Source organism: Petaurus breviceps, unplaced genomic scaffold (genome assembly GCF_028583685.1).
Source record: "Petaurus breviceps papuanus isolate PSGF00001 unplaced genomic scaffold, PetGlider_PUasm1.0 38, whole genome shotgun sequence".
In the NCBI taxonomy this organism is placed as follows: domain Eukaryota; kingdom Metazoa; phylum Chordata; class Mammalia; order Diprotodontia; family Petauridae; genus Petaurus; species Petaurus breviceps.
In genome coordinates, this window is record NW_027186304.1 from 102338676 (window position 1) to 102351093 (window position 12418).

The window sequence follows — 12418 nt, forward strand, 5'->3', positions numbered from 1 at the left end:
GGATTCAATCTTGGGGGCAAACCCTTCAAAATTATATCTATTTGGTTTGCCTACTCCCTACTTGGAAAATTTCAGAGCATAGTATGAATATAGCTCATATCCATAAATGTGGATAAATAGATAGGTTCCCAGCTCCCATTCAAGCACTCAAAGCTACGATACTCATCAGGTATAGGATAGTACTTCACCCCATAGAAAACGCAGCCACACAGAAAGTACTCACAGTAGCCCCCAAACAATTGATTCAATGATCTTGACTCTGATGAGACCAGCCTTCCCCCAGGGCCTGATACAGCACCTGATACGCATATGCCACAATATGGCTTTGACTGCTGTCAAGAGGGAACAAAGTTGGGATTTCTAGAAAGGCAACCCCCTTCCCAGACTCGTACTGTTCAAATAACTCACAGTAATAGCAAAGGGCAAAGCGCAGGTTTTTGTACTTCCATATTATGGCTTAATCTTGTGTTGGTCCCCTAGCTATGGAGTTACATATTTGATTCTCCTTTTATCAAGAGACTAGAACATGCCAGGAACTTGTCTTTTTAGAAGCCTGGGTCCTCAAACTCTCCAAGAACTTGGCATTATCTAGTAAATTTCCCCCTCCTCTATCTAGGAAGTTTGGGGCTCAAGATGTTTTTTATATTCTTTAGAAGGGTAGGGTTCAGGAGCGCCCACCATTTGACCATATCATTCTTCTCTCCAGGGCTGCCATATCTCAGGCTGAGAAATTATATCATTGCCTCTTCATACCTGAGACCAGAAATTCAAGATCAGGCAACTCATGGGACCAACAGTTCTCTTCTTGGGCTATGTGAATGAGAGCATATGTTACTGTGATGTGCCTCTCTCCAAGGCAGCCATTATAGATTCCAAGAGGGCGACTGTGTGCGTGTATAGTTTTTCCCTCAACACCCTCCCCCAAAGTGCCTAGGTCTGATCTTAGTTCTACTACTCACTGACATTCAGTCTCTCAGTATATCTCTAAAAAGATCTGACTCTGCAAGTTATTCCCAACTTATTAGGCCCTATACAAAGGGGTACTTGCTATCTACAATAGCCAAGTAACAACCCCAACAGATAAACTTTGAGATAGCCTTATCACCAGCGACCATGTCCTAGTCAAAGAGCATATCCACATTCTTCACAAAGTTCCACAGGTCCCATGTCCAATAAGGTTATGAAGCTTTTTAGTGAACTCCTCTGGTCAATTCCCTAAAATTGTAATAAACTCAATAGATACCCTCTTTTGTTGGGTGGAATAGCAATAGATTTATTAGGGATCAGGTTAAGATACATTCATCAAAGTGTATGGGCTTGTTGACAATGTAATAAAATTATGAACAGGAGAGATGATGTCATAAGTGATCTGTAAAGCCCTTTCTACCTCTAAAATGTTATGGTTCTCCTCAAACATGTTCTCTGGAAATGGAATCACATATTTTTCATCATCTCTCACTAGAGGTAATCAAGTAAGACCCAATATAGAAAATGTTTGCCTACTTATTTTTGTGATGAGGAATAAATAGAAATTGGAAGTAAATTCAATTTCCCACGGTCTCCTTGGATTCATTTTGCTAGTCCTGCATGGACACTCTTGCTTTTTATAAATTTATAAACTGGAATGAAATGAACTCTTGGTTTTATTTATAGAGAGGCAATGTGGTGTGGTAGATAGAGAAGTGATCACAGAAAGATCTGGGTTCAAGATCTGCCTCCAATATATATATATATATACACATATGACTGTGTGGCCCTGGAAAAGGCCTTTATCCTCTCAGTGCTCTGGGCAACTTCTTCATGCTTAAGTTGAAAAGAAAGTATAACTTGCATTAGTAGAGAAAGTGCCCTTTGTCAATGAAATCACAAGTCCATTATCTATTTCTAGAATAAAATAGTTCCTGATCAACACAGCATCTCTTTTTCTAAGCAGTGTGTTAACAATCTTGCTCCACTCTTATCTTCATATCTGGGCATTCTGGGCTAGGCATTCACTTATCTACTGTCAAATGACATGGCCTGATTGAAACTTTTAACAGACAGAATATTAAATATATTATATAGTAATGGTATGACCATGGTTGTTTGTTCATTTTGGGAAGGGTGTATATATCTATGATTTCTTGAGGTGGAAACTCCCTCCCCTGGTACAGCTATTTTTCTAGTCATCATTTCTAGAAACTCATCATTTTGCAAGATGAAATCAACTCTGAAACTCACAACTCCTCAACAGCCCCACCCCTGGCACCCCTCTCTCCCTCTGATTGGAGGGGGTGGACATTGGAGATCTCCTCCTAGATCCTCTACACCCTAATTCACATCTGCCACCTAGTTACTTTCCTGGACTTCAGAATCTCTAGAAACTTATCATTCCGTAAGATGAAATCAACTCTGAAACTCTCACCTCCTGAGATCATTTCCCACCTCAGCTATAGGATTTCCAGATTCTTTTTATGCATTCCCTTTCCCCACTAGATTATGAGCTCCTTGAGGGCAGGTATTCTCATATGCCTTTCCTTGTAGCCCTAGTACTTAGCATAGTGCCTAGACATGGAAAATACTTAATAAATGTTTACTCGCTCCGACTCTAGTGCAGACAGGTACTCAACTGAGAATCCTGAGTAGCTGCCTAGGCTACAAAGAAGGCAAATAACTTATCCATTGTACACACCTGTTACTTAGAAGAATCTGAACTTGTACCCAGGTCTTTTAGACTTTAGACCTCTATCCCCTATGCCACATTGGCTCTTAATATACATACATATGTAATTACATACATGTGTGTAACTTTCCCTTCCCATTCCCTATTCATACTTATACGAACTTACAAGTTAACTCCCCCAAGGGGCATCTGTTCCCAGGCACAAATACTCGATGTGTGTCTGCATTCCTGAAATGACAGCCCTGAGCCATCACCAGTGCTATTACCTTTAATTGTCAGACAGTAAACACAGGTCAAAGCTAAGGGATTTACTAAAATGGCGTAGTAACTACAAAACATTCCCCTAATTTACCTGGGGTGAACTATGCCAGTAATATATTCCACAGCACTTGTGATGAGAGTGAGCACCAAGACAGGACACTCTCTTTTGTCTGGCACACATACAAGAGCACATCTGACTAAAGGAGCTCCTGGCTGTCGTCCTGCAGGGCCCTGATGTCATTTCCCTTCTCATGGTAGCCTCAAATCACTGCACTCATAGAATAGCATCTCTCTTGGGCAGGTTGATCATCTGGGCTTCTTGATCCTATTCCCCTCTGTAACTCAATTCCCATATGCCAGAGGTTGATTGTCTTTTCACATATGAGAGACATGAGAAAAGGGAGTCAGCATTCCATGATCAGAGAATGGCACAAAGTAGAAAACCAAACTCAGAATTAGTTATGATTAACTCGCCAATAACTCACTATTATAACCATTTTGTGGTTGTTCAGTCATGTCTGACCTTTTGTGACCACATTTGGGATTTTCTTGGCAAAGATACTAGAGTGATTTGCCATTTCCTTCTCCAGCTAATTCTACAGAGGAGGAACTGAGGTAAACAGGGTTAAGTTACTTGCCCAAGGTCACACAACTAGGCCAGATTTGAACTCAGGAAGATGAGTCTTCATGACTCCAGGCCTGGCACGCTATACACTGTGCCACCTAGCTGCCCTATGCCAACTAGCAGCCCATTTTATTCAGTAGAAAAGTAAAGCACATAGAACATACCCAGAGTTTCTTGCTGAGTTTATTGTGCAGTCAGAATTTGAACTAAGCCTCCTTGAACATTTAATTGGTTGGTTAGTGCCAAAGCCACATTGTCTATGTACCACATTCATGTAACTTACAGTTTCAAAGACAGTAATGCCTAGAGCAGATCTCAACCCATGACCTACTTTCACTTACTCAAAATTTTATCCAGAAGTCTAACTCTCTAGGCTTTCCAATTTTTTCTCAAAAAAAAAAGCAACACAATTTCTCACCATCATATTAAACACATCACTTAGATCACACTTGCATCTAAAGATTACCATGCCTGATTTGTTCTCCCTACATTGGGTCAAAGTACCTCTCAATCTGCAAAATTAAATACTGATTTAAAATATTTTAAACTTTATGAAGTCACTGTCTGTAATCTATAGAGAACTGATCTTTCCCCATGGGACCTTTAGTCATAGCAGAGATTACTTGATTCTTGGCCAGGAAACAAAATTAGCCAAATGTTGAAAAACAGAATTAGAAAAACTTCAAATTAGCCAAATCCAAATTGAAATGAACAGTTTTGGGAGAAGCTCCCATCGAAAATATAAGTTACTCTACTGAACCATGAATTAAACTAAGATTTTCTTTTAAAAAGCACTATAATAAACACAAAACTTCATAAACTTGTTTGAACTAGAGTCAAACTCATATAACATTTATGCTTATCAAGTGAAGTATCAGATGTTCTCCAGAACAAAGCAATATGTCACCTGATTAAAGTCCATGTTTTCGCTGTAAGGAGTGAAGGTAGGTATTGGGTATAGTTGCAGGCTCTGGGAAAAGGGTCACCAGCCCTTCTAATATTGTTAAAATAATGTTCCAGATAAATTTGCATGACTTGGGTGCTAGTCACCAGTGGCATGATGAGAATCAGAAAAAAATTCCTGACCTTGACCCAATCAGTGAGATCAAGAAAATTTCTGGGAAGGAGAGAACCAATTAAATTGATAGATTTGACATGAGTAACTCTCACTGGGATGACTGGGTGTAGCTATGGGTCTGACTTAAAAAAGAACTGAAAGAGCCCTGAAACTGAGGGGATAACTCACAAAATAGCTGTAGTACATCTGTGCATGTAAGAAGATACCTAGCAATTGAGATTTAGCATAGAGAAAGCAGATGATAGTAGCAGCTCATAAGGGAAGCTACTGATGGCTGGAGCAGCTCTTCAGTAAAGCAGTTAAATATCAACTTTGGAAGTGGAGACCTGTTCCAAGTGGGCAGGAGCCTTAGAAGAATGAGTTTTCCAGGATATTTGTGTTTTCTCCCCTCTTTCCCACTGTTAGTAAGGAAATCTATGACAGTGGCAAAGGGAAATTTTTCTTTTTACTTACCTTGCTTTTCACTTTTATGCCCTCTGGTTGTCCTGGCAAATAGATAAAATATAGGCTCATTTCATGCAATTTAGGATCATAAACTGCAGGCTTGAATAGACACATACCTAAAGAGTATGAGGATCCTGGGTTAAGCTTACAGCGGGCTATGTGAAAGAAAGACCTGGGCTATACTTATAACCAAAGGTCACACAGGTCCTACTTATAACCAAAACCTTCAATATCTGGGAATTATTTTCTTACCTGTGATTTGCTAATGCATTTATATTTCATATTTTCCCTATTGCATTATTACTTTAAAATCAGATTTGAAATTCCCATCTTGACCTTCAAAACTAGTCACATAATCTTTGTCTATGTCTTTTTCTTCTTAAGTGCACTATTCAAATGAGATATTCATCTCCTTCATTCTTGTCTCAAGTTCATACTTTCATAATATCATCAGTCTCTCCTATAGACAGTTTTATGTGAATGGAACTTCCTTAGTTTGCCTTCTATTAATTAAAATACCTCCTTAAACTTCAAAATGACGACTATGCTGGGTCACCTTAGTCACCTTAAGAGAGCCAGGTTTGAAAAAAGACCAAATATTTCTGATTTCCTTCCTTTCTCTAAATTCATTCCATCTTTTTCTTGTATTTGTATCTTGACTGTCAGATACAGATGATTAGTCTAATGGATAAAAATTAGAGTCAGTTTTATTTTTTGCATAGTACCAAGCACATGGATTGAACAGTCCTAATTATTCCAGTTATAACCATAAGAACATTCAGGACTTAAATTTACTTAAAAAGGATTTAGAGAGTTTTATGTTAAAACTCTAAGAAATATTTAAATAATTTCAATTATTATAGAAATATTGGGCACTATTTGTAAACTAATATAATATGGGTAACTTCAGGGAAAATAATCTCAGCACAATCTGTATGGCTCAAAATTCATAACTGAGCATGTCACACTAATAATAGTCAGGTTCTATTTGCTGTGACACAGTTAAAACAGTATTAGAAATGGAATTTCATGTCTTGGAGACCAGGCATTAATGGATGAATACACAGCACAGTCTGGTGTTTAGGGAATTCTATTTGAAAAATCACATTATTGTTAATGAGAATTACGTACATAATTCCCTTTGGGCAAAACTGAAAATTTCTTTCTACAGACTGGATTGTGACTTAGGGCCAGATTTTAAATGTAATTTTCAAAAGGCAAACAAGAAAGGAACAAACCTACTGCTTTCTTAACCAAAGGGTATATTCAGTGTCATGGATAGCTCTGAGCTTATGAATCTAAATCAGAACTGGAGACTTGCCCAAAAAATGTACATTATTTCCCTATGGAAATGACATCATTATTTATTCCATCCTCCCAAATGGTAAGTACATATCTTTGACCAGGATGGTAATTGTAAGTCAAATTCCATATTTGGCTTAAATGTAGGGTCATAACCACCTTAATGATTTTGGAGTCATTGTCCCATTTAAGGTGTTTAGGGTCTCAGATGGATATTTTTACCCACTCATTTACTTAGAATTTGATTTGCCCCATGACTATTTCCATCATTAGTGGAAAATTCCCATGTTGTGACCCTATTTGTATACCCTGAATATATTTAGAAGAGGTCATTTCTGAGGTTACATTAGTGACAAATATTCTTCTTTCATCTATGTAGTCATTCATTTTTATGTCATAATAGTAGAATTAAGTACTTTTAAACTTTGTATTTGCAGAGCAAAATTGTATACTTTGTGTGGTGGGAGCAGTATCCCAAAGTACCTCCTTTCCTAAGTTAAGAAAGTTTTTCCTTAAAAATATGTAGAAACTGATCTTGAGATTTGATTGGCTTGAGGAATGAAGGATTGGGCTATTGACACAGTTTCCTGGTCACCTGGGCACAAAAATACGCAAAACACAGAGGGTCTGGAGCCTCTCACTGAACCTTCAGATTATAGAAGTTGTATGAACAAAATTTGAAAGCGATGCTCCAAATAGTAATGCTATTTATCCTTGATGTTTCTTCCCCCGCTGTGGCTAAGTACACTTCCTTTTATCATCTGTTAGATTGGTTTCATATATCTCATTTCATTTCAATTTTAGACAGGCCACAAAGAGACTGGCCTGCAAGGGATCTGACTCCCACCAGTCCCAAGTCAGTCCTCAACCCGCCTCCTAGTGGCGATAGAACCCTGGATGGCCCCCCTGTTCCACCCATTACCATCACCCCTGCAGACTCAGGCAGTACTTTGGTAGATCCCAAGTTCCTCGGACCCGAGCTTAACTTCTGACTGCTTGTATGCAGGAACATCTTTTTGCTGGCAGCCCCCATTTTAGTTCCTATCCTAGTTGGCCTTAGTATGGCAGGATCACAGCAGTGGGTACCATAGCCCTGGCGCAAGAGAACAATCCCCTGGACTCAGTTGAGTCCAAATTTCAACTATGAACAAGAAAAAGGGTGGAATGAAGTGCCCATCAGAAATTATACACCAGGGGTGGCCAGGTGGCTCAGCGAGTAAGAGCACAAGCCCCAGTGTTGGGATGACCTGGGGATCAAATCCAGGCTCAGATACTTAGCACCTCACCCAGAAATAACTGGCTGGGTAACCTTGAGCAAGTTACTTAATCCCGATTGCTTTAAAAAAAAAAAGAAATTATACACCAAAGCCCCCTAAACCCGTTAGAAGGGGACCCCTACCAGGGTCCCTGGAAACCACCTAATAGGCCATGATAGTGAGGGAATGTTTCACCTGTGTTGCTAGAAACATACCCCAGATACAAGTTTGTTCTTGTTAGGTACCCAAGATTTCACTAGAAATGGTACCCCCCCCTTGGAACCACATTTTGTTGATTAGCAACACCTAACTCTATAAAAGTATATCTTTCAGAAGATTCAATGCTATCTTCCCTATTGGGGAGGAAGTCACCGGCCGGTTAATAAACATTCCTAAATTATAATAATAATAAAAAAAGAGACTGACCTGAATCAGACCCAAGCTACTGTGCTCTCTAAATGATTAAATGTATTTTCCATAAATGGTGGTTTTAATAGAAGTTTATGTCACTTATATGAGAGGAAGGATTTTCAATGAGTAATTTGGGTCTTAGAGTAGTAGTAGTATGTCCACCAAAGGCCTGTTCCAATGTCTTTATGGTGAGATGGAGAGAACCCTTGTCTCTCAAAGATTATGCAACTGGAGCACACGTTTCATGCAGGGGCCTAATGAGAGACTATATTATATGCATGTCTACCTGCCTGAAGGCCAGTCTGGGGCCATCATCATCACTATAGCTAGTATGTGCATCACCTTAAGGTTTGTGAATCTCTTTACATATGATTTCATTTGATTCTCACAACAACCCTGTAAGGCAGGGGCTAAAATTATTCCTATATTATAGAGGAGGAGATTGAAACTGAAGTTATATAACTTGCCCAGGGTCACCCAACTAGTAAATGTCTGAAACAGGATTTAAACTGACTTCCTTATGACATAGCACTCTGTCCACTATCCTACCTAGAGCTCCCTCTATTTAAATGTTAGCTTTCACTGCTACTGTGGACAGCTGGGTGGCACAATGGATAGAACACCTAGTCTGGAATCAGGAAGACTCATCATCCTGAGTTCAAATTTGGCCTCAGACACTTACTGGCTGTGTGTCCTTGAGCAAGTCACTTAACCCTGTTTGCCTCAGTTTCCTCAACTATAAAATGAGCTGGGGAAGGAAATGGCAAACCAGTCTAATATCTTTGCCAAGAAAACCCCAAACGTGGTAATAAAGAATTGGACACGACTGAACAATAACAAATTATTACTATTACTGTCAACATGCTGTTGCTGCTGCTGGGGGCCATCTCCAGTTGTCTTGATCTATATCTTGCCACTGGACCCAGATGACTCTGTAGGGAAGTGAGGCTGTTGATTTTGCACATCCCTTCCTCACTTAAATCCAATTCATTTGCAAATCATGGCATCACCTTCCTGATGTCATGGTCCTCTTTGAGGATGAAGGACAAACAACGAGAACACCAAGCTGCTGGTGCTATGACCACTAATGATAATTTTCAGTTCCCTTATTCAGAATGTTTTCTGGAAAGGTTAATGGCATGAAGGATGGTCCCTGGGCAACGAACTTTTAAAACCATAGCTATACACATAGACAAACACATTCTCTCCCTCTCAATCACACACACACATACACCTATGGTAAGAATGATTTCTATGAGTCTCACATTGCTAAATCATAGATCCTTGATGAATTAAAGAAAGGATACTCAGAGTGAGCAATTTAAAAAATGCTTTAGTCCAAACCTATAATTTTCTCAGTGTGAGAAGGTAGTGGAAAGAATACAGGTTCTGCTATCCAAGGGCCTGGTCCCAAATCCCACGTCCGCCACTGAGTAGTCATATGACTGTGGCCAGGTCGATAATTGACCTGGTCCTCAGCTGCCTCATCTGGTAAATGAAGAGCTTAGAGAACTTCTGAGCTCCCTTGATGATTGACAGTACCATGAATATGATCCTCTGGCAAGGAAATGTTTAGCCAGTGCAAATCAGCAACTATTGGAAAAACAACTTTAGGCAAATATCCTTCAGTTGAATGTTGTAGATTTGCCTCTACATGGCACGAAAGGCAACATAATCTAGTATTACTTGGGAGAGAACCAGAAAATTCCAATGTAAATGAATTAATGGTTGGGCTTTTGTCAGATTTTTCAGTTGCTTAGTGTAAAGCCATGCACAAACAGCTTTCCAGAGGACTGCTACTGTGAACAGCTTTCAAGGTTCTGATTACATAGTATAGCAAGCTTTCTATTTATTTGATAACAAATCAGAGCAAAAAATTCACAGAAAATCAAGGTACAGCATTCAGAATGTTACAACTTATCACAGAAAATCAAAATACAGCACTCACCATGTCACAACTCAACAACTTATCACTAAAATGGCCACATAGTTTTCACCAAAGTGGTCACACAGTTTTAAATAAAGTACAATCATTTAGTAACTCAATCACTTAGTAACTTAATCATTCAATCATCCTTAAGGAGACTTGCCTTCTTAAGGGACACAAAGTACAAAAGTCAAAGTCCTTCACCCATGGAGTGCAACAATTTCATCAGTCACTGCTCAGTATTCACAGAGAGGTCTTTTCATCTTTACTCGAGGCAGGTAGCTCCCACTTGAATCCACCAAACTGTCACCTGGGTTCAAAGGTGTCACCTCCCAGGTCTTTGTCCAGCTGTCCATGCAGTTCCTGCTCTACATTGGAGCTCACAGTGTCCAGTCCATCTCAAATCCTTCACTGTCTCTGTTCTTGGGAAGACAAGGCTTAACAAAGCCACAAGAACATTCATACACATTAACAAAGTCACAACAATATTTGTAAAAAATGCTGGCACCACAGTCATGGTTCCTCAGTCTTCTGCAGCTCCAGCTGGCCCTCAGAAATCCTCAGCAGCCTCAGCAGCTCTGGCTGGCCCTCTGAAATCCTCAGCAGCCACAGCAGCTCTGGCTGGCCCTCTGAAATCCTCAGCACCATAAGCTCTGTTCTCAAAATCAAAATCACATTTTCCAGCCTCCATGTGGCTTACTCCAAGAAATTCTGTCTCAATTCTCAATTCTCATTCCTCTTCTCAGTTCTTCTCAATTCTCAGTTCAATCTTCAGTCCAGTTGCAGCTGCTCTTACTCCATGATACTTACCCCAGGAAATTCTGACTGTCCAGTTTGTGCTCTTCCTTAAATACAGTATAGCTCCTCCCTGTTCAACCCCTTCCTGTTATATCAGCAATAGGGGTTCATACCTTCTGTTTCTTTAACAGAGGCTTAATTTGACACTAGGTGCTAGGCACCTCTTAGCTTAGCAATAGAAAGGGATCTTCAAATTTCATTAGATATGCAATTAAAAAAAATATGCTGTGGCAACACACGTACAGCACCCACGGCTGAACCACACCTGCTGCCACGGGTGCCCAGCTGAGGCCTTGATGAGCCCTAGCCCCACAATGCACCACTGTGAGGATCAAAAGGAAAACTTCCAATGAAAATCTTACCAAAGTTGAAGGAGAATGTTGCGGCAACACAGTTATGTGAGAGCACTGCTACAAAACATGGTATGCAGTTGAACGTTGCACACCAAAAAAACCTACAAAAATGTCGCATTAGTGAGGACATTAATGTGGGCCACTTCATGGGAAAGCTCAAAAACTAAGAAACGTGGGCCAAGCAGAATTGCAAGCAAGTTGCAAGCAAATTCATTTATTCATCTGAGGGTCAGGAGTTATATAGGCAAAGTATACATTGATTTACGGCCATTCCCATGGGACATTTCCTAATACTGTAAGTTGGTACATGACTTCTAGCATGTTGGTTAAAATTCAAGGAGAGGGGTGATCTGAATTCCATGGGTAAACACAAACAATAGCAATATCCATATCTTAATTGAGGAATACACAAGGAATGAAATTATGAGCTAAGTATCTCAGGATTGTTGGCTCACTAAGGTAAAAACAGACCATGAGAAAACTCTGGCCTGAACTTCCTAAAATGGACTTCTCAGAGCTGGCCCTCAACATCCAAGAACATGAACACTCTTGCACAGAAGGAATCAATGACTGATGATGATTTCCAAGGTGAAAGTAGTCCAAATAACACTCAAATAAGTTCGAGTATAACTTCATCAAGTGACATTTCTTTCTCTCTTTTGAGATCTTCTGATTGAATTTTTGTATAGAAACCACCAACTTTGAAGATAGTTTACGTAGTTTTCCATCACCTGAAATATTCACGGGAGAAGAGTTTTTAGATGTTAATGATTCTACTACTGAAGACTATCTCAAATTCAAGAATTTTACTTTTCTGGATACCAGCAGAGCAGTGGCTATAGAGGATATGCAGCAATTTTCAAATCTTTCAGCAATTTTAGATAATTCCATTTATAAAATTTTGCCTGAAACAAACAAAAAAAAAATAACTGCAGATATCAAGACTAAGGAATATAACATTACCCCTGAGGACTGCTTTAGGTGTATCCCAGAAATCTTGCAAATAAACTCCTCTGTCTCCATTAATAAGAAAAATAGAGGATTTCTGAGCAGCTCTCCATCATCAGACAGGCAGGTTTAAGATTAATTTGTCCCCTATACAATAATCATCTTCAGAAGGCAAATTAAATCCAAATATAAGTAATTATAGATATTCAGATGAAATTGTTCCTGCATCAAACTCAGAAGAAGAAAAAGATTCTTGGGAGGCACAATGTGTCACATCTGAAATGTGCTGCATTATTAAATCATCACCAAGAAATAGATGCACAAAGATACTACCGTGTTTCCCCGATAATAAG

The 12418-nt window shown here is 39.4% G+C and overlaps 1 pseudogene; it reads left to right on the forward strand.

Moving 5' to 3' along the window:
* Positions 1–309: 309 nt before the first annotated feature.
* The window catches only part of LOC138170301 (meiosis-specific kinetochore protein-like), a 16140-nt pseudogene continuing 4031 nt past the window's right edge, over positions 310–12418 (forward strand).